The sequence below is a fragment of the Mus pahari genome, chromosome 10, assembly GCF_900095145.1.
Source record: "Mus pahari chromosome 10, PAHARI_EIJ_v1.1, whole genome shotgun sequence".
Taxonomy (NCBI): Eukaryota; Metazoa; Chordata; class Mammalia; order Rodentia; family Muridae; genus Mus; species Mus pahari.
The window spans coordinates 95,764,055-95,786,406 of NC_034599.1; the positions used below are offsets into that span (position 1 = coordinate 95,764,055).

The window sequence follows — 22,352 nt, forward strand, 5'->3', positions numbered from 1 at the left end:
TTTCAAAACAGCATAATTAATCCACTCTGGAGCTTGTGGAGGATGCTACCCCACAAAACAGGAGCTGTCCTCAGCACCATAGAGCCAAACCGGGCCTCTCCCAGTGGCCCGGGTCATCCACACGCCCCGCCCTCGTCCTTTAACCAGGTAGCCCCTTTATCAAGGCAGCTGTAGGTGCACTAAGAAAAACGCCTGCGTTTCTTTTTACTGAAGCAAAGATACACGAAACCGAATCCAATCTTCATGAATTTTTACACGCATGCTGCTCAGCCTGGAAATTTGGAGGCTGCGTTTTGAAGGCTTTTTATTCAAATCCCCCTCTTTGTCTGCTGGTCCGCGAGTCTCATTGGCCGATCAAATGGCACGAGCGCCCCCTGGTGGACCACGTGCGAAGTTGCCACCGCTGCAAACCCCCAAACTGGATCTTTTTATGATGTTTCTTAAAAATCTCTAGGTGCTTTCTCGTCCCTTGCGGACGAGTTATGCTGTCTACGGCATCCACATCGTGCATAGTCATCCTTGTGGTAGATATGCCAAGGTCAGCGTTGCCTTGCAGACTGTCAGAGGAGCCTGGGGAGACTTCCTGGCCTGGCGTGGTGAGAAGACAGGATGGGATTAAGAATTGAGCGTCTTGCCCAGAAAGCCTTTGCTGAGACAGAAACCCTGGGCACAGGAATGCCTGGCTGGGGTCGCTGTGATCACACTCATTACTATGGCAATGACAGGCTGAAACTGATCAAACTCAGCGTTTTGCCAGGCAGGCCCCAGGATGGGCGCCAGGGTGCAGAAGGATGGGGCGTGGTGGGGCAAAAGGGTGCAATTAAGCTCTTTTCGGCTTGCTTCAAAAGTGCCACCAGCTCAGCTGGACTGTTCTCTGTCTGATTGTGAATATTTTGAGTTCTCCATATGTTACATTGTCCCACGAGGACGGACTCCTCCCGGCCCACCGAGATTAAAGAGACGTAAATAGATTAACTGAAGCATGAAGGATTTGAGCTAGATATAAAGAACCATTTCCTGTTGTGAAGCAGGAGGGACACGTTGCCAATAAACTCTGCGAAATTCTCGAAGGACTTAAAAAGGAGAAAAGTTCCCGCAGTGGTCCGGCATTTTCTTTGCCGTGCTTACTGAAGCGGTTGGGGTGCTCCCTCCGCTAATTCTTAACCGGCACTGGTTGGCCAGCAGTAAACACCAGGTTAATGGTGTGACCACATAGCTCACTGTTGTCGGATTTCAAAGGCAGTTTCTCTGAGGTCTGCCGTTTCCTTTCATCTGGAGTAAGTAAAGCTGCAGAGGTGACTATTTCTGAAGAGTGTGGGCCACTGGCTGTGTCCTCACACTGTTGCTGGGGCTCTTTTTCAATAAAATTTATATTCATTTTTATCCAACAATGTAATTATCGATCCATCCTTATCGCTGCTCTTACAAGGAGGAAAAAAAAAAAACAAGGGGGGAGGGCAACACTTTCATGTTCAAAGGATGCTTTTAAAAAAGAGATCAATGTCCCCTCCATTTGAACGTGATGGTGAGATGCAAATGGGGTGTTGGGCAAATAGCAATTCCACATTAAAGAAAACATAATTAGGTCAGCCCCGGCCCTCCGAGGCTCACGTGCCTTTGAAGAATCTGAAGACCGCGCTTCCTTCATTGAATCTTGTTTAACTTGAACATTTTAAAGTCAGCCCAAATTTCCTTTTAGAGTGGGAGAAGAAAAACGTGCCAAAAATTTTCCTGTCAACCTACTTTTAGGGTGCTGAATATATAATATACGTTCCTTGATATTCACGCACACACGAGAAACTTTCCAGGTTGCCTAAACTGATTACTCGTAAATTAGACATTTAGGGGACTAGAGGGAAAAAAAAAAAATGAAAATCTAGACACCTCTGAGAAGCTGCTGTAACCATGGAGACCATTCTCATAGCTGTAGTGTGAAGGGCAAAAAGATTTGTGTTCCCAAATCTGGGCTTTTCGCATCCCTCATTGGCAGACACAAAAAAACGAGATGTGTTACACTTCATCCTTGGGGTGGGGGTTCACAGAGGACTGTAATCCACAGGTGAGGGAAGTTTCTAAGGACACACTATGGAGAAATCGGAACAAATTGTCTCCAGGTCTCCGGTGCAGTAGAAGGACGAACTCTTAAATTATTGGAACGGGCTGCAAGTTCCCACCCAAAAGCTGGAAGAGACTGACCTCCAATGTCCCTTCCAGTCCAGAGACTTTGTGAAGCTGTGTCTTTGTGAACAGATGATGGCAGGCACCAGCCTGGGCTTGTCAGTTAGGCAACATCTGAAGGGCCCTGCTGTGTTAAGAGCCTGCTCCCTAAGCCCCAGGCATGCTACACTGCACTTTTCCTGCGGGCGAGGGGATGCATGGAGCTCAGCAGGTGGACAGACCACAGGGAAACAGCAGCCCCAATAGAGGCTGGTCCTCTATGATTTGCAGACAAAACTGAAGACGACTAAGAGTCCCCTGGACAGTCCTCTCTTGGACATGTCCTTGAATGTCTCCGTGGAGTCTCTTCCGCCTCATCCTCAGACCTCAAGTCAGAAAAATTATTCCTAAACCAATCAAATTCCCGAGGAGGATGCCTCGGGGTGTCGTGTGAGCTCTACCATCCTCCATGGTGAGATCTGGCTTTGGGGCCTTGTCTCATGTGCTTCTTCACCCACCATGAGTGCTCAGGCCCACACACTCCCTCAGCGCCACTTCTGGGGCCTCTGTGTGCCAAGGTGAGTCCTGCCTAGGTCATTACTGTCCACGCCAAACTCAAATCTGAACATCCACCCCCACTTGAGCTGTGTTCAGACAAAATGCTTTTCATGATCCTTCCCAAGGAAGTTCATGGTCTCTGCAGAAGACACAGGTGGGCAAGGTAAGTCTTCAAACAAAAATTGATTTTAGGTCTACAATCCTACCTCCTGAAAAACACCTGATCCAGCTTGATTTCTGAAGCTAGGCAGGGCCAGATCTGGTTAATGCTTGGATGGGAAACAAAGGCTTATTTTAATAGACAATCAAGAGAGTGCCCAGTCATCACCTTCTGCTTTAGAGACATCATGTCAAGTGCTTCACTACCAAGGACAGTGTAAAGATGGCTCTTCAAAGAGGGACACAGATGAGGGGCCATGGAGAGACGTCTTCCCTGCAGTTGAGTAAGCTGTAAATAGCAGCTTTAGATCAAAGGCTGCCTCCCTGTGGTCCTCCTGGACCGGCAATGGCATGCACTGATCACGTAGAAGCACCAGTCAGAGCCAGCATCCAGCTTTGGGAATGCAGTGTCCTGGGGGCCATGCCTGAGAAACATAAAAGACTGGTGATCGGGACCCTCAGACTGAGATGGGACATGACGGGGATATCCAGAGCACAGGTCCCCTGGAGAGTCCCCTGATGGTAGGGGCTACAGCGACAGTCCTTAGGATAATCAATAGGAGACATCACAATCCACGCTACCCTGTTTTCAAACATGCTGGTCCCTGTTGTATCGACAGTCTTCCCTCCCTCTCTCCTGGAAAAACCTTGCCTGTCCCTCATCCATCCTCCAGGTTCTCTTCATATTTGTGACTCAGAACTCTGCATGATCCGGTGATGAGAAGGGATTGGAGCTTCACCACTGGACTGCAATTTTTTTTTCCATACAGTTTTATTTTTAAAAAAATATATTTTTCATACAATATATTCCAATTATGGCTTCCCCTCCCAGATCCTTCCAACCTCTCCATCCATCCACTGCCATGCCCTTTCTTTCTCGTTTTAGAAAGCAAACAAGCCCCTCAATGGTGATGCACACCTTCAACCCTAGAGCAGAAGCAGGTGGATCTGAGGCCAGTCCGTTCTACAGAATTAGTTCTAGGACAGCCAGGGATACACAGAGAAACCCTGTCTCAAAACAAACAAACAACAACAAAAGCAAACAAAGTGGCAAAAAAATAGAATTTAAAAAGAAAGAAAAACACCAATAAAAATTCAAAATTGTGGAGCCGAAGAGATGGCTTATAAGTTAAGAGCACTGGCTGCTTTTCCAGAGGTCCTGAGTTCAATTCCCAGCAACCACATGGTGGCTCACAACCATCTGTATTGGAATACGATGCCCTCTTCTGGTGTGCATGGAGACAAAGCATGCATATATATTTTAAAAACACAAACTTGGAAACCATGATACATACATGAGCAGAGCAGGATACATACATGAGAAGAGCAGAAAAACTGGGAGAAAGAAAAAAAGACCCAAAGCAAGATGAGACCAAAAGTCTACAAAAATACCATTGAGTTGGTTTGTGCTGGCCACTGGCTGCTGGGTCCAGAGCTTACATGTGTGGCTAATAAACCCAGTGACAGTCCACTGGAGAAATCATTTTTTCCTTTGCAAGTGGGTATCAGCTGCAGAGAGCTTCTTGGTTGGAGACAGGAGCTCCTGTCCACTTTGCTCTTCTCAGAACTGAGAATTCTTGGAACACACACTTTGGCTCTGCTTCTTGGCACACGCTGGGTGCTTGATAAATGCTCAGTAAGTGTTTCCTTGGGAAAACTGAGAAGGGATGTGAACGGAGCTGCCAGCAGCCATTCCCAGGACATTTGTAGAATGTTTCGTTTTTCCCAGGACTGGCCCTTGTGGTTTTATTCAGCTCTGCCTGTCACAGCCTGGATGGTGAGAAAGAGGCCAAAAGTCTCAGAGGAGGATCCTAACCCAGGGAAGGGGGAACGGCTGCCCTGGGGGGAGACTGAGTGCTGGCTGCTAGTGACCTTCAGAGACAAAGCTGACCCCTTTACCTAGACCAACTACCTCAACTTATTCTTGAGGCTCTCTCTAAGGGGATGTACGCTTAGTCTTTGGACTGTGACTGAATGCAAGACTGCTATGTGAAGGTGGACTCAGGGCCTCCTCATCTGTGAAAGACCCATGGAGTTGCTCTTCCCATATCTAACTGTGGCTTGGTCTGTTTAAAGGAGGTCTGGAACATGAACTTGATGCTTCTGTTTGACCCAAAGTAACACAAACACGCTAAAGCTCCCATTAATTGTATCCTCACCTGCCCAGAGCTCAACCAACAAACCTAGCTGCAGGAGACTCTCTGAGGCCCCAGGAGAACCTATTATCATATGGAAAAGCTGCAAAATGGCAAGTTTTGCTAATTGGGACTAAAAGGCACAATATTTTCTCCTGGCAAATCAGGAGTGTGCTGGGCTGTCACAGAAGAACTCATTATCCCTCTCCCTGTCCCTGCCCCCATCCCTATCTTCTCTCTGTACGTGTATGTGGTATGCATTTCTGTATGCATGTCCACATGTATGGAAACATGTGTGTGTGTGTGTGTGTGTGTGTGTGTGTGTGTGTGTGTGTGTGTGTGTGCATGTGGAGGCCCCCAAGTGGACATCAGGTGTCTTCCTCAATCACTCTCCACTGTACTGAAGCAGGGTCTCTCAATTGAACCCAGAACTCATTGATCAACTATTGTAGAAAGCCACTTTACCCTGGGCCCCCCCTGATCCCAGTCCCCCAACTTCTGAGGTTACAGGCACCTACTAGCTTTTACAAGAGTCCTGGGCACTGAATTCTGATCTTCAAGCTTGCACTTTATCCACAGGGCCATCTCCCCAGTCCCACTTATGGATTTTAAACAAGGTTGCTCTTGGTATTGAGTGGAAAATAAACAGAATTGGCTTGGTTGGTTTGGTGACTAAGGGTTACCTGGACAGGTCCACGGAGACATTCCTGCCTCTCTGGGGCTGAGGAGATGACTCAGTAAAGTGCTTGCTCTGCAAGCATAAGGAGCAGAGTGTGATCCCCAGCATCCATGGATAAGGCCAGGTGAAAGGGCACAGGTTTCGTCACCCCAGCACTAAGGATGGGCAGATCCTTGGCGCTTATCAGCCAGCAAGCCTAGCCCAGCTGGCAAGCCTCGAGTCCCAGAGAGAGACTTTGTCTTAACAAAGAGGTAAATGACACCTGAGGTTGACTTCCTGGTACACACATGTAGACACACTCACATGGGTAGTGCACATAGGCAACACACACACCATGTCCTCTCTCAAGCCAACTGTATAGACATTTGAACCTCACCAACTGAAGCCCAAGGTTTATGAGGAGTCTGCAGTCCCCTCTGAGCTCAGTAGGAAAGAGCCTCACAGTGACCAAAGATCATAGACCCTGGGTGGGAAGGAGAGTTGCACGTATTCACCAAACAGGCGCCAAGACCAAAAGAGTGAAGGAAATTACTCAGCTTCATGGGAAGGGGGGAGCTCTGGCTCCCCAAAGTCAGCCCATGGCTGAGAACAATCCAGACACCAAACAGTAGGTCCCTGGATGCTCTGGAGGGCTCTTCATACCCCTAGGCTCTGGGCAGGAGCCACACAGCCTCCCCACTTAAGTTTCTCAGTCCAGAGAGAAATTGAAAAGTTGGAGCCAAACTCACCGGTGGACTGCACCAGCATTCAGAGTGAGCAGAGATTGGTCATTTCAAAATGAAATGCTGGTCCTGCTGACCTCAGTTACTCCCCTGTGTTGGGGCAGATGTGTCCTCCTCGCCTCTGATCCTATGATCCTGGGAGTGTTAGAGCGACTGGGAGTGGAGCTTCCTCTGGGTGTTGTGGGTCTGGCTGCAGAGTTCACAACCAAGGTCTGCTCAGGGTACCTGCCCAGGCCAAACAGTTCAGGATCTGCTCTTAAGGGAGTGTTGTGAACAGGGCTGGGAACCCGCTGAGTGAGGCTTTAAAGGTGGTATCTTTTTTCCAGTCAACATGGCTACCTCAGAGGCTCCCGAAGAGAGGCTGAAGAAATATAAGTACCGAGGCAAAGAAATGTCTTTGCAGCGACAACAGAGGATTGCTTCCAGCCTACAACTCCGGAAGATCAGGAAAGATGAGCAGGTGCTAAAGAGAAGAAATATCGATCTGTTCTCCAGTGATGTGGTTTCTCAAGCACTAGTCAAAGAGGCCACTTTGCTCTGGATGACATCATCCAAGGGGTGAATAGTTCAGATACGGTCCTGTGTTTCCTGGCCAACCAGGCTGCCAGGGAAATGCTAGCTCAGGAAAATAACCCTCCTCTAAATTTGATTATTGAGGCAGGGCTCATTCCCAAGCTGGTGGACTTCCTGAAGTCCTACCTCTCCCCAGCCTGCAGTTCGAGGCCGCATGGGCGCTCGCCAACATTGCCTCAGGAACTTCAGAGCAGACCTGAGCTGTTGTGAAAGGGGGTGCCATTCAGCCCGATTGAACCCCTCTGTTCCCCACACATGACCGTGTCTGAGCGGGCAGTGTGGGCCCTTGAGAATATAGCTGGTGACTGCGCAGAATTCAGCTGGCGATTGTGTGGAATGTCATTTCCAATAATGCCATCCCACGCCTGATCAACCTTATTTCAACAAACATACCAATCACATTTCTTCAGAACATCACATGGACTTTGTCCAACTTATGCCAAAATAAAAATCTACACCCTGGTGAGGACGCCGTGAGGCAGATCTACCTAACCTCTGTCAGCTCCTGCTGCACCATGACAATGAGATCCTCTCAGATACCTGCTGGACCCTGTCCTCCCTGACTGAGGGCGGCAAAGAGTGAATCCATCATGTGGTGACCACCAGCATCCTGCCCAGGCTTGTAGAACTTAGGACCAGCTCAGAACTCAGTGTCTTGACCCCTTGTCTCCACACTATGGGCAACATTGTGGCCGGAACAGATGAGCAGACCCCAATGGCCATCGATGCTGGCATGTGGAAGGTGTTGGGCCAGGTCCTGAGGCACCCGAAGTTCTCCATCCAGAAACCGGCCGCCAGGACCATGAGCAACGCGGCCGTTGGGCCCAGGCACCACATCCGGCAGCTGATTTTGTGTAACTTGCTGCCTGTCTTGATAGACCTACTGAGGAATGCGGAATTAAAAGTCCAGAAAGAGGTTGTGTGCACCATGGCTAATATGGCAACAGGGGTCTCTCAGTGCCAGCTGACTCTGTTTGCCCACTAGGGAATCTCGGAGCCCAGACATGGAGGCTGTCATTGTCATCCTTGACATCATTTCTTATCTCCTCCAGATAGACCACCTACAGGAGAAAAAAAAAGGCTGTGTTTTCAGACAGAGGAAGTTGGTGGCTTTGAAAAAGTTGAGTCCCTACAGCACCACCATAACACTTATATCAGCAATAGTGCCCTGGACATCACTGAGAAATATTTATGTGAGGACGAAGACGACAACAGTTTGCCCGGGCACGGGCTGAGAGTGTGAATAAGTGGAGAACTAAGACATCTCACACTGTTTTTCAGCCTGAGTACCAACCAGTCATGGACTTCCACGTGGCTTCTGGCGATAGCACAGACCACAGACATCCACACGATCTCTGGTGGCAGTACAGATCTTGGACATCAGCTGGGCCCTTCTGCCACAGCAAGAACCATGGACAACACCATAGCCCTCAACAGCAGCACAGGCCAGTGATGTCAACATGGCTTCAGGGGGCAGCACAGAGCAGACACAAAGGCGTGACCTTCAATGGTGACACAGGCCACCAACATTAATACATTTCCCAGCTGCAGCAGGACCATGGGCCCAAGCAGTGGTCAAATATACATGGCAAACATTTTTTACCAGCTGAGGAGTCTAACTGACTAGGAACAGAGTTTTTTGGTTTTGTTGCCAGTTGTTAATCTTTTTTGTTAGTCTGTTTCTTTTGATTGGGGAATCGATATTATTAATATACAGTTATTAAAAAGCAAACGAACAAACAAACAAAACAAAACCCAAAATGAAATACTAGGTTACTGCATTGTTTAAAGGGCTGTAGACTGAAGAAGGTTACTGAGTTACAGCATCCTAAATAGTAATTTCCTTCTTGCTTCCAAGTAAGTCAAGGAGAAGATGCACAGTCTAGACCTCTGCCATCCCTTGGGAATGTCTCTCTACAGGAAGAGAGGGCTTACCACCTGGCTCATCATACTTACCTCCAAGAAACAAATCGGGGCTTGGGCAACCGATCGATGGAGCCCAGGGAGCCCTTCTTCTGAGGGAATTCATTGGCCTTGAGCTTTGCTGACATTGCCAGATGACTGCCTCCGTGTCACAAGGAATCAGCCATCATGTTGCCCCTGGCTATGCAGAGGACCTGAGCAGTTACACCCCCTGCAGGGTGAGCAGAATTACAGAGAGGCAGCCGTGAGTGTCCAAAAACAGCTATGCTGTGTGATCAATGACAGCAGACAGGAGGAGAGAGGGGCCTCCATAGGACAGTGGTGAAGAAAAGTGAGGAGGGGTCTATTTAAAAATCCAAGCAGAGTGTGACAGCGTCTACTGGAAGCCCAGCACCTCAGAGGGAGAGGCAGGAAGAGTCGGAAACTAACCTGGGCTACATGGACAGATAGGTAGATCCTGTCTCTGAAGAGGAGGAAGAGACATGAAGAGGAAGAGAAAGTGGCCTCGGGACAGCAAATTGTCTAGTGAACATTTTGCCAATAGATCTGTATGTATGTGAACAGCAAAGAAACCTGAAAAGTTGTGTTGGCCATTTTTTATTACATTATACAAAATGAACTGAAGGGCCAGCGATCTGGCTCAGTGAGTAAAAGTGCTTGCCGCACCAGCCTGATGGAAGCCCGATGCCCTGAGTCTAATCCCTACGGTAGAAGGAAAGAACCAACTCCTGATAGTTATCTCTTAACCTCCACCTCCGTGCCATGGTATGCACGTCTGAGCTCACACACATCACAAGCACACACAATAGTGATAGTCATGGGTACACAAAAAGTTTAAATGGAATGGAGCCGTTCCCTCTGCAGGCACTTGGAGGCTGTTCCCACTCCTCCACAGCCTCGGCTGCCCCATCCTGGTGCGGGCATGCGTGGGTCCCATATACCCTTTGCGCACAGCGCGTCTTGAGAATCAGATCGCGTTCCACACCTCCCCAAGGAACATCAGGAGCACATCAGTGTTAACCTGCTGTGGGAGGGAATCTCCTCGGACTGTAAAAGCACCACTTGATGTTTTTTAAAGCTCAGCAAGAATGTGAACGTAAAAGTCCATTTTGAAAAGACGCCAATGATTGGTCTTTCCAGGAAGATGGCCTCTTAGCTACCGGTCTCGTCTCACTGAAAGCCTCCTTGTGCCATCAGGAACCATTAACAGATGATTGAAGCCTCAGGTTTCCCTCTATAAACATTGATTTAACTCCATGAAGAGTTTTAGGCTCCTCTGTACCCAGCACGGGCTGGCCTGGGCTGTGGATCCGATTCTGTTTGCCAACAGGCAGGAATGCACAAAGGTGAAAGGTATATGCCCCTGATACCAGCTCAGCCAACTCACACCTGGCCTGGCAAGAGCCACATCCTCCTTGCCTGTTTCCTCATCAGTGAGGTGAGAAAAACCATTTGCACCTTCTCAGGAGGATGGCATGAGTCAAGAACTCAAAAAAAAACAAAAAACAAAAAACCACCAACCAGCACGTCCCTAGCATAGTGCGCATGCGCTCTCTAGCAGTGTCTTAGGAGTTTCTACTGCTGTGATGAAATGCCATGACCAGAAGCAAGTTGGGGAGGAAAGGGTTTGTTTGGCTTATGCTTCCACATCACAATTCATCATCAAAGGAAGGGCGGGGCACTGGAGGCAGGAGCTGGTCCAGAGGCCATGGAGGGATGCTGCTTACTGCCTTTCCCCACATGGCTTGCTCAGCCTGCTTTCTTATAGGACCCAGAACCACCATCCAGGGATGGCCCCACCTATAAAGGGCTGGGGGGGGGGCTCCCCTATAAAACACTGCTTAAGAAAGTACCCTCCCAGGCTTGCCTGCAGCCCTATCTTACGGAGGCATTTTCCGTATTAAAGTTCCCTCCTCTCAGATGACTATCGCTTGTGTCAAGTTGACATAAAAATATGCAGCAGAGTTGACCCCTTGTCATCTTGACACACAAACATGTCACTGTTAAGCCGCAACCTCTCCTTTCTCATCCATCCCCAAAGATCTTACATTTAAGACATGAATAACTTGAAAATTGCCACAAATTCAGAACACATTTAAAGTTCAGTCCCTTTAAAACATCCGGTCTCGAGTCTTCTCTTTGTCGCCTTCGGAACAAGATGTAGAACTCTCAGCTCCCCCAGCGCCATGCCTGCCTGGATGCTGCCGGTGCTTCCCCACCATAATGATAATGGACTGAATCTCAGAACCTTGCCCGGCTGCAGCAAGCCTCCTCATCTTTGCCAACAGGCAGGACCTGCTTGGAGCACTGTCCTGTAATTCTATTCAAGAGACCCTGGAGTTGGACTCCATCCTCAGCCACCACTGGTGCATTCAGGGCTGCAGGAGCATCACAGGGGACGACTGGCTACCTGGCATCAACTGGCCCCTCGATGACATTTCCAGTTGAGTCTTTACTGCCAACTGAGCTCTTTCAATGTCCCCAGCTCACTGTCCGGACCCTGTCCTCATCAGACACCAGCCTGAGGGATGAGCACCAGCTGGCTAGACTAACACTCCCAAACCTACCTCCACCTGCTGCTGCTACTGCCCATTGCTGCCCCCCCCTGCACCCCGAGTGAGGGCTGTCACCCTGACTCCAAAGATGGCCTGCAGCTGTCATACCAAAAGGAGAGGCTGGGCTGGGAGGGACTACCTGCTGCTACCAAGGTCCTGGGTGTCACCTCTGTCTAGCAGTGAGAATAAAGCACTCCTTGGTCAGTTTAAAAAAAAAAAAAAATCCAGTCTCCTTAAAAATGCAAAATCTCTTTCAAACATTTGAAATCTCTCAACTACGGGCTCCTGTAAAAACCAAAATTAAGTTAAATGCTTTCTGAATTCAAGAGGGAAGACCCAGGACACACTCACAGTCTTAACAAAGCAAAACCACACTCCAACAGCATAAATAATTCAATGTTCAATATCTGGGATTCACTCACCATCTTCTGGGCTCCTCCAAAGGGCTTGGGTCACTTCTCCAGCTCCAGCTCCAGCTCCTGCAGCACACACAGGGCTTGGGTCACTTCTCCTGCAGCACACACAGATTGTCTTCTAGGCTCAGGCCGGCTCCATGCCACACCTGCTGCTGTCTTTGGTGGTCGTCCCCTGGAGCTGGCAACTCCAAAAGGCCTGGGTCTCTTGTTGCAACTGGACTGCACTTCACCAGTAGCCTCTCCTCGGCTCTCTTCAGGAACTCCAACCTAGCCACACAGTGTCAAACCTCAGCTGTTGTCCATAACCCCTTCCCCTTCATGTGTTGAAAACCAGTGCCACCTGGGTGGCTCTTACATTACCAAATTCAGCTTCCAGTACGAGGTGCAGCCTAGGATACCTAGCTTCTATGCGCTGACCCTGAGGAAGCACTTCCTGGAAGATTACACCTTGGTGCCCGCTGCTCGCTTCTTAATCACAACTGATTCTTCAGCCCCAGCTGACCAACATCCACCATCCCAGCGAAGCAAAGGTTTCACTTTAGTGGTTCTGGTAGCTTGTTAATCACAGTTCATTTCCTCAGCCCAAGCTGACCAGACCCACAAATTCTTCACGTCTTTGCTTCCCTCTGAAACTCCACAAGCCAGGCCTCCATCATCTACACTGCTCTCAACGTTCTTAGCTTCCAGGCTCCTTCAGGGCATCCCCCTGAGCTCTCAGCACTCGATGGCTTTTCTAACTGAAAGCCTCAAAGTCTTCTCAGAATCTTCCCAAAAACATGGTCAGGTCTGTCACAGCAGTACCCCACCATGCTGGTACCAACTTGTCTTAGGATTTCTATTGCTCTGGTGCAACACCACAGCCAAAAGCAAGTTGGAGAACAAAGGGCTTATTCAGCTTATGCTTCCACATCACAACTCATGATCACAGGAAGTACAGGAACTCAAGTAGGGCAGGAGCCTGGAGGCAGAAGCTAATCCAGATGCCGTGGAAGAGTGCTGCTTATTAGCTTGTTCCTCTTGGCTTACTCAACCTGCTTTCTTTCTTTTTTTTTTTTTGTTTTTTGTTTTTTGTTTTTTGTTTTGTTTTGTTTTGTTTTTTGAGACATGGTTTCTCTGTATAGCCCTGGCTGTCCTGGATCTCACTCTGTAGACCAGACTGGCCTCGAACTCAGAAATCCGCCTGCCTCTGCCTCCCGAGTGCTGGGATTAAAGGTGTGCGCCACCACCGCCCGGCTCAACCTGCTTTCTTATAAAGCCCAGGACCACCATCCCAGGGATGGTTCCATCCACAATGAGCTGGGCCCTCCACCATCAATCACTGATCAAGAAAATGTTCTATAGGCTTGCCTGCAGCCTGATCTTATGGAGGCATTATTTTTTTTTAAATTGAGGTTACCTCCTCTCAGATGTCCTTAGCTTGTGTCAAGTTGATATAAAACTATCCAGCACACATAATAAGTAGTCAGTACATATCAGACAGTTCTGTGATGACATCTTAGTTGTCATGTGAGAGCTAACAAGACAGATTATCAGATCCTATCCCCAGGACCTGCAAAATTAAGAGAAGACCAATTCCTATAAGTTGTCCTCTGAATGTCCTCTGTGTCATGCACATGTTCTCACACACAGACACATGTATACACACATAAATACATGCAATACATGCAATAAATTCTTTAAACAAATTAATTTTTAAAGCCTTCTAAGATCTCTAGTCCCAAATAGTACTCAGAGATCAGGAAAATAGCTCATTTGGTAAACAGCTTTCAGTGCAAGCCAGAGGACCTGAGTTTGGATCCCAAGGACTCATGTATAAAATTGGGTGTGGCAGCCATCTATAGCTCCAGTGCTGGTTCCACAGGGCTCATTGGCTGGCCAGTCTAGCCATCAGTGAGCCCAGTTCCAGTGATCTCTCAAACAACAAAGAGAAGAGCATTGAAAAAGTCTGACAATGTGACCTCCACAAACGTGGGACACACTATACACCACTTACTACCAGCTATAGGAGTTCATCTGTCACAATGCAGTGACACCACACTCCAGGCACCCCAAGTTACCTCTTCAAACTCGACTGTAGTCTGAGGGTCCCCAAGCCTGGGTGGAAGCAAGTACAACATGCTCAGACAAGGAAGGTGGGACCAAGGGGAGGAAGGAAAGAAAAAGAAAGTCTCCCACAATCCAACTCGTGAAACCACACGTGAAACCAGGGCTGGGGCTGTAGCTCAGTAGTGGACTATTTGTCTCACATGCATGATACCCCAAGTTCAACCTCAGAATGGACAGAGGAAAAGAAAGAGAAAAAAGATGAATAAAATTACTACCCAGGTACATTTACCCAATGCAGTACTACTCAGCTATTAAAAACAATGAATTTATGAAATTCTTGGGCAAATGGATGTATCTGGAGGATATCATCCTTAGTGAGGTAAGCCAATCACAAAAGAAGTCACTAGATATGCACTCACTGATAAGCAGATATTAGCCCAGAAACTTAGAATACCGAAGATACATTATGCAAAACACAAGAAAACCAAGAAGGATGACCATCGTGTGGATACTTCATTCCTCCTTAGAATAAGGAACAAAATACTCATGAAAGGATATAGGTACAGAGACAAAATTTAGAGCTAAGATGAAAGGATGGACTATCCAGAGACTACCCCATTCGGGAATCCATCCCATCATCTGCTTGTGGACGTTGTACATCGTGGTGCGCACTAGGCTCCGCACCACGATGTACAACGTCCACAAGCAGTGCCCAGGAGTGGTATTGCTGGATCCTCAGGTAGTACTATGTCCAATTTTCTGAGTAACCGCCAAACTAAGAGACTCTGCCAGTGCCTGACAAATACAGAGGTGGATGCTCACTGCCAACCATTGGCCTGAGCACAGGGTCCCCAATGAAGGAGCTACAGAAAGGACCCAAGTTGAAAGAGTCTGCAGCCCCATAGGAGGAACAACAATATGAACTAACCAGTACTCCCAGAGCTCCCAGGGACTAAACCACCAACCAAAGAGTATACATGGTAGGACTCATGGCTCCAGCTGCATATGTAGCAGAGAATGGCCGGCCTAGTTGGTCATCAATGGAAGGAGAGGTCTTTGGTCCTGTGAAAGTTCTATGTGCCAGTATAGAGGAATGCCAGGGCCAGGAAGCAGGAGTAGGTGGGTCTGCTTGTGGACGTTGTACATCGTGGTGCGGAGCCTAGTGCGCACCACGATGTACAACGTCCACAAGCAGTGGAGCATCTTCTGGGTATATGCCCAGGAGTGGTATTGCTGGATCCTCAGGTAGTACTATGTCCAATTTTCTGAGTAACCGCCAAACTAAGAGACTCTGCCAGTGCCTGACAAATACAGAGGTGGATGCTCACTGCCAACCATTGGCCTGAGCACAGGGTCCCCAATGAAGGAGCTACAGAAAGGACCCAAGTTGAAAGAGTCTGCAGCCCCATAGGAGGAACAACAATATGAACTAACCAGTACTCCCAGAGCTCCCAGGGACTAAACCACCAACCAAAGAGTATACATGGTAGGACTCATGGCTCCAGCTGCATATGTAGCAGAGAATGGCCGGCCTAGTTGGTCATCAATGGAAGGAGAGGTCTTTGGTCCTGTGAAAGTTCTATGTTCCAGTAAAGGGGAATGCCAGGGTTAGGAAGTGGGAGTGGGTGGGTTGGTGAGCAGGGGGAGGGATAAGGGACTAGGGAGGGGGAGTTTTCAGAGGGGAAACCAGGAAAGGGAATAATATTTGAAATGTAAATAAAGAAAATATTTAATTAAAAAATATTTTTTCATGAATTCTTTGGTTTTCCTATCATTCAAATGATAGAGACCAGAGGCTAGAGTGGTAGCTCAGTCAGTTTATAAAATACCAAGGAATGAAGACCGGAGTTCAATTCCAGAGCACCCACATCCAGGGAGGAGGTTGAGGCTGAGAGCAGTTGTACATGCTTACAATGGAAACACTGGAGAGGTGGAGACAGGCAGATGCCTAGGGCATACTGGCCACCCAGCCTAACCTAATCAGAGAGCTCCGGGCCAATGAGAGTCTGACACACACACAAAGCAAGGTAGCTAAAGTCTGAGGAATGATAGCCAATATTGACTTCTGGCTTTCACGGGCATGTGTATATACCCCGCCAACACACACACACACACACACAGTATGCCCCAGTCCTTACACAATTAAGTATACACTATGTGCATAAGTATTCTCTTCCAACAAAAATGCAGCAGAAAGCTGGCAAGAGACACTCGAGATGGTGGCAAAAAAAAAAAAAAAAAAAAAAAAAAAAAAAAAAAAAAAAACATGACAGCTTCCTCCTCATTTTCTCTTATATTTTTCCCTAGGCAAGTGGGCACCTTGTTGGAAAGCCTCGTGAGGATCCCCCTCAGAGACCGCTGCTCTAGAGCCTCTCAGCGGCAGCTCATGAAGGATGTTGAGCCAGAGTCACTGACTTTAATTGTTGTTCAATTCCTGGCCCATGAAAATCACAGGGTGGTGGTTGGAAAGGTGGACTGGTGGTTAATAGCACTGGCTGTTCTTCCAGAGGACCTGAGCTCAGCACCCACATGGCAGCTCACATCCAGCCGTAACTCTTAGGTCCAGAGGATCTGATGCCCTCTTCTGGCTCCCATGGGTACTGCACACACAAGGTGCACATAAACGCAGGCAAAACACTTGTGGGTATAAAATGAAAAATAACTCATATGATGACAAAAGTGTATTGTTTGGGGAGGGTTTGTGACACAGACACAGATAACCAATACAGTACTTTCACCAATGAAAGACCTGCCCCTCAAGATTCCCAGACCTGTCTGACTTACAGGAGTTTAAGTTCTCTATTATCGCTGGGCACAGTGGTACGTACCTATAGTCCTAGTAGGCACAGACAAGAAGGTAAGTGCAAAGCCAGCCTCGGCTACATGATGAGACAATGTCTCAAAAGAACAGTGACAAATATCCCTGTAGCACACAAAGATCAGATGTGAACACAGACCTTTTCAAAAATCTCTAGGATGAACACCAGAACACTGAAGACAAAACAGCCCCCCCCAAAAGCAATAAGACCAGCTGTCTGGGAAGCATCAGGAATCAGAATGGCTTCATGCTTCACTTCACAGCTCAGCAGAATCGAGTACAGTGACTCCTGCCTTCAACACTGCTGGAAAAATGATATCCAACCTGGAGGTCCTCCAGCTAAAACCCAATCAAAGACGAGAACAGAAGAAAAAAAATATTTAGAGCCCTTCAAGGTCTCTAAGAAAACTGAACTCACTTGAGCCACTTCTATGATGGAATGCTACACCCAGCAAAGGACATGGACCAAGAGAGAGACAGAATCCCTGAAAAGAGGGACTCCAGGAATTCCTGGGACACTGGCAATGAGAAATCTGAAGAACGGAGGTGTTGGGGGCAGGAAGTAGTCAAAGAGCTGTGTCATCACCACACTGAAAGGTCCTCAACGAGGCTTCCTCATAGAGTGGACAAAACTGAGAGGGTATGGAGCACTGTTGAATTCAGAGGACTGCTTTGTGCTAACTCAGCAAGGAAAATATGTTCCAGAAACTGAACATCAATGTTTACATTGTAATGATCTGAATGCTGTGTGCTGATGTGTTAGATGATGTTTGGAGATCTGGTAGTGCTCCCAGCCTATCCTTGCCTCCCCCATCCCACCCCACCCCTGCCCTATCACATCTCTACTTCCCTTGGAAACACTTAGTAGGTGACAGAAGAGTCTGGTGTGTGGCATATTTGCGGTTTCTGGATGTGAATTGCTATAGTTTAGATGCTCTGGTAAATGGTCTTACCTTTATGTTCATTTCCTCATTGTTTGTTTCTAGTCTGTAAAATGCATTTATTGTTATGCATGGATTTTATATCCAGTGAGGCATTCCTAAATGGCCTTATCAACTGTTCACAGTTCAATAAGGAGGCCCTGTTGGGCTCTTTGTGCACAGCATCACATTGCCTGTGGATAACTTCTTTTCCCTCCTCTCTTGTTCTATCCTTTGTTTCTTCCCCTGGTCTGATTGTTCTGGGTAGATGTGATGAAAACAGTAGGTGTCTGCTCCGTGTTTTCTACCTCAGCATGTGTTCAATACTTGACCTGGTTAGGGTGAGGCAATGCAAAACTTGTATGTCTAGAATAATCACAGCCTGATCTCAATATAGTCTCCTTCTTATATATATCACATGGTTTGGTTTGGTTTGGTTTGATTTGGTTTGGTTTGGTTTTGAGACAAGTCTCACCCTGTAGTTTTGGCTGGGTTAAAAATCACTATGTAGACCAGGCTGACCTTTAGCTTGCAGTAATTCTCCTGCCTCTGCCTCTCAAGTATTAGGAGCAAAGCCATGGGCCACCATGCCTGTCTTATGTCAAAGGATCTGATTTGTTGATGATGCTAATAGAATTTTTAGTCTACACTCACAAGAAAGTTTGGCTTACCCTTTTCCATTTGCAATGCCCTTGTTGGACTCTGTGGAGGTTAAGGTGACCTTGAAAGCAACTAGAGAATTGCTGGAGAGCTGGTTCAGGCTTTCTTTTTTTTTCCTCCTTAAATGTTCAAAAGCATTTGTTGGTGAAGCCACTGGAACCTGTGGTTTTCTTGGTGGGAAGATTTTCAATTAAAAATCAATGACTTTAAATTTCGCATTCTGTTTCTCCGTGTCTCTGTTTTGATATGCTGTGGTTTTGAAGGTTCGTCCCTTGGATTTAAACTGTTCTATTCATTGGCATTGAGTTCTTTATACCTATTCGTTAGTGTCCACAGGATCAGTCCCAATCTGGTGTTTTTGCTTTTCTTTCAAGCTATTGCTGATTTGTGCCTTCCCCCTCCCCACCTTCAGTGATCAATAGCCCCACAACTAAACACGGTACAGATTATCGCTGCCCAACGCTGGCTTACCTTCCTTCTGGGATCTGCCCAAGAGAGCTCTAAATGGACCATAGGGCAGTTTCATTCTAGCATTCTAGGATTTCCTTTGCTTTTATTTTTGACTTTTGGCTGGGGTTTTTCTTTTGGTTTTGTATGTGTTATGTGTAGGCAGATGTGAGAAGCGATGGGTGGGTACCACACGGCACGTGTTAAGATCGGAGGACCACCTCAGGTGTCAGTCCTGGTGTTCCACCGTTGAGACAGGGTCTTTTTGGTGCTTGTTGCTCCATGGGCTAGGCTGGCCATGAGTGTCTGAGAAGTCACGGTCTCTACCCCACTTTCCCCTGTAGGAATGCTGGGATAACAGACATGCCTGTCTTATCTGGCTTTACATGGGTTCTGGGAATTCGAACATAGGTTTTCACACTATCGGGTCAGCCCTTTACCCACTGGGCTATCTCCCCTTCCCCACTTTTATGGTTTTGAGAGGACTAAATTAGCCAGAGCCAGGCTGACTCCTTGACAGACGGCACACTGGCAGTTTGGGAGACAAGGCTTAAGTTTCTGTTTCCCAGAAATGAGAACCTGGATCCAAGAACCTGTGGTCAGCCAACACCCCCCCCCACCCCCCCGTTTCAGGAAGCCAATCCAAGGATGCCTTGCCACCCTGGAAAGTCCCCAGAGCCCTAACCAATCACAAAGGCGCCCATACCTCACTGGAGATAGAGTCAACCAGTCTAAGGAAAGAAAGGTAAAAGCCACCCACGCCTACCCTAACGGCTTTAAATTGATCCTGAAGAGCACACGCCTGTGTCTCCATTCTGCAATGGGGAGACCCCTGCCCGCAGGAAATTCAGCTGAATAAACGCTCTTTGCTTTTGCATACTATGTGAGGCTTGGGTCTTCCTTCAGTGACTCATGAACCCTAACAGGTTTTGGTTTGGTTTTGAGACCTAGGTTGGTCCTCCAGCTTCCCAGGTGGTGATGGGGCTCTAACCACTGATCTACAGCAGGCCACAAACCAGCTATGATTTAGCTTTCGGATGAACGCCGAATTATTTCCGCCATGACTGTGCAACCTGCTTTTCCCACCCGTTTTCCTCCTGAATCCGCACTGTGATTTACTGTTGTGTCCTTGGTGGCAGCTTCTAACTGGGGTCAGCTCGAACATCAATGTAGTTTAGCACTTCCCTAATGACTGCAGATATTAAGCATTTGCCCATATCTATATGTACACTTGCATGCATAAATAATAAATACATATACACACATGATATACTGGGCTTTCGTGCATCTTTTAGGAAGTTATCTTGTGCATGAAGGATCATTCTGTTCTTGTGACAATTTTCTGAGTTCTTGGTAAATTCTGGATGTTAATCTTCTGTCGGATCAATATCCAACAGTGACTTTGCTCCGTCCTCTCTGCCCTCTCTGCCCTCTCTGCCCTCTCTGCCCTGCTGTTCCCTCTGCTGAGCCAAGCTTCTGACCCTGGTGAGCTCTCCCATCTCTGCTTCTTATTCACTCCTAAGTCCTCGGAGTCCCATCTGGTCAAGTTGGCGCCTGTAATTATACCGATAAGTTTCCCCTGAGTTTTCCTCCAGTAGGTTCAATGTTTTCCATCTTACATTAAGGTCTTGGGTTAAACCTGAGAATCACAAGGAGAAGAAACCAAATCCACAATTGTCCAATTAAAGCACGAGGTATGGTGGGGTGTGCTCGGGACTGGCCAGCTGGTGTCTCACCCTAAGTCAGGATTTGAGAGACCTTTATAGGAGCCTTTATAGGAGCAATAAGGTGTTCACAGAGGTTCGAGAGCTGGCAGTCATACAGTGTTGGAAAGATACAATGGAAGGTATAAGGATATGTATCATGTGAATGGGATTGCAAGTTTAGTGTAAGTTGAAGAACATGTTTTGCAGTTTACATCAGACCTAAGAAACAGGAACTAAGTCGTAATTACAAATAGAATCTTTAACTTGCAAGGACTTAACACAGGACAATCAGGAACTTATTCTTAACAGTCTTAACTGCGAGCAGAACACTGGATCTGTAAGGCATCCTTTTCCTGTTTGGGTCTCTCATTAACTTTCAGGGTCTATTGTTTCTGTTCCAGCCTCACACTTGGATCTGTTTTCAGTTGGGTTCTGGGCAGGGTAAGAGATAAGGGTCTGAGTTCCACCATCTGAACGTGGATGTCCAGTTTTATAGTGCCCTTTGTCGAACAGGCTGTGTTCCCTGCCGGACCTGGATTTTTAGTCCCTTTGTCACAGATCAGACGGCTGTAGTTCCGTGGGTTTATTTCTGGATCCTCAGTTCTATGTCAGCCGTCTTTGTGCTGGTTTTCGTGACGGTGCCTTGACAGTTTTGTTGCTGTGGCTCTACTGTAGAGTCTACAGGACTGTTATACCCAAGCCTTGCTCTGTTTGCTTAGAACTGCCTTGGCTGCTTATGGTCTTCTGTGCTTCCCTGAGATGCCAAAGAATTCTTTCTATCCTATTCTTCAGACTGGTGTGAAGACTCCCTTTGAATAGGGATTATATTGACTCTGGAGACTGCTTTTAGGAATATGGCTATCGTAACACTGTTAATTCTGCTGGGTCCATTTGCATGGGTGATGGATCGCTCCAACTTCCAGTGTCCTCTTCAGTTCCTCCCTCGGTAGTTCTTAGTTGTATTACATAGGTTGTTTGCCTAGGTTGTGCTTAGCCTTATTCCCAGCTCTTTTCTTGCTTGTTTCTTGGGTTGTTTTGGGCTACTCGTAATGGAATTGTCTTCTTGATTTCTTTCTCCAGAAGTTCATTATTGATGTCTAGAGACATTAGATTGATTGATTAATTGATTGATTGACTTTGTTTTCACATTCATATGAAAGATTGTGTGTTGTAGGTATGCATGTGTAAGCCAGAGATCAACCTCAGATTTCTTTCTTTCTTTCTTCTCTTCTTCCTTCTCCTCCTCTTCCTCTTCCTTCTCTTCTTCTGACACAGCATCTTTCTGGATGACTTGGAACTGGCTATGTAGACCAGGTTGGCCTTGAACTCACAAAGCTCCTCCTGCCTCTACCCCTGGAGAGATAGGATTAAAAGTGTGAGCCACTATGTCCAGCCTATCAGCTATCTTTTCTTAGGATCCTTCAACTTTGTTTTCTGAGATAGGATCTCTCATTGGAACCTGGGGCTTACAGAATTGGCTACGCTGGTTGGCCAGCTATCCATCGACGTTATCCTGTCTCCATTTCCCCAGTGATAGGATTACAAACATGAGAGCACCACATCCTGATTTTTACATGCCTAGGGTGATTGTGCACCCTCGTGCTTTCTGACTTTGACAGACCTAAGAGACAGCCATCGTGAGTCCTCTAAGCAAGTGACTGTATCATCTACAGACTGGTGATTTCTCTTTTATTTGCATCTCTTTTATTTCTTTTACTTGTAAAATTGCTCTAGCTAAAAGTTCAAGTTCCACCTACAGGGTTGCAGACCCCTTCAGCTCCTTGGGTACTTTCTCTAGCTTCTCCATTGGGGACCCTGTGTTCCATCCAATAGCTGGCTGTGAGCATCCACTTCTGTGTTTGCCAGGCACTGGCATAG

The 22,352-nt window shown here is 47.3% G+C and overlaps 1 pseudogene; it reads left to right on the forward strand.

The window, feature by feature from the left end:
* The first annotated feature begins 6,741 nt into the window (after positions 1–6,741).
* Positions 6,742–8,226, forward strand: LOC110328696 (annotated as a pseudogene).
* The last annotated feature ends 14,126 nt before the right edge of the window (positions 8,227–22,352 follow it).